The following is a 1,251-nucleotide window of genomic DNA, read 5'->3' on the forward strand; positions in this document are numbered from 1 at the left end:
GTGATAAATACGGAGGTCGGAAAAATGCTTCGTGATGGCATGATCCGTCCAAGCAGTAGCCCTTGGGCTTCCCCTGTCGTGTTAGTTACGAAGAAGAATGGCAGTACCCGGTTCTGTGTAGACTATTGCTGCTTGAATGAGGTTACCATCAAGGATGCGTACCCCCTTCCAAGGATCGACGATACGTTGGATTCCCTGGCCGGTGCCCAGTGGTTTTCCACAATTGATCTGACGAGCGGGTATTGGCAGGTTAAGATGGACACAAGGGATGCTCCCAAAACGGCGTTTAGTACTCGCCAGGGTCTATTCGTCTCAATGCCATGCCATTTGGGTTATGTAATAGCCCAGCAACCTCTTTTGAACGGTTGATGGAGCTGGTCCTTCGAGGATTGCTATGAACGGAGTGTTTAGTCTACTTCAATGATAGGTTTCACTTTGACGATAAGGCGTTGGCCAACCTCCACCATGTGTTTGACCGATTGGCAAATGCCGGCTTGATGCTCAAACCGACAAAGTGCTCGCTATTCTGGAGAAGTGCCTCGTATCTCGGACACGTTGTGACGGCCGATGGCGTCCAATGTGATCCTGAGAAGGTAAAAGCGGTAGGACAGTGAGAGGTGCTGCGATCTGTTGTGGACGTGCGGAGCTTCCTGGGATTCGCTAACTACTATCGGCAATTTATCTCAGGCTTTGCTACTACAGGGCACCCACTGACGCAGCTTACCCGGAAAGGTGTCTGTTTTCGGTAGTCAGATAAATGTGAGGAGGCCTTCAATACTTTTAAACGGCAACTCACCTCTGCCCAGTACTTGTATATCCCCACGGGGATGGCGAGTTCATACTGGATACTGATGCCAGTGCCAGATGGAGATGAGAAGGTCATAGCCTATGCCAGTAAGACATTCGGTCCAACTCAGCGGAGGTATTGTACCACGAATCGTGAGTTGTTGGCTGTCGTAACGTTTGCCAAGCAGTTCCATCGCTACCATTATCGGCCGGCCATTTCGAGTCCGAACAGATCACGCCTCACTGACATGGCTTCTTAACTTCAAGAAGCCGGAAGGCATGGTGGCCCGGTGGATTGCGTATTTAGGCACATTCGACATGCGGATTGAGCACCGTCCTGGTAAATTGCATGCCAATGCAGACGGCTTATCCCGGCCGCCGGGATGTCTTACGTGCAAACGGCAGGGTTGCCCGGATTGTCACAGAATTATACTGGCTCGAGTGAAAGCACAGAAGACGGCTCCA

This window comes from Priapulus caudatus, unplaced genomic scaffold (genome assembly GCF_000485595.1).
Source record: "Priapulus caudatus unplaced genomic scaffold, Priapulus_caudatus-5.0.1 Scaffold2590, whole genome shotgun sequence".
NCBI lineage: Eukaryota > Metazoa > Priapulida > Priapulimorpha > Priapulimorphida > Priapulidae > Priapulus > Priapulus caudatus.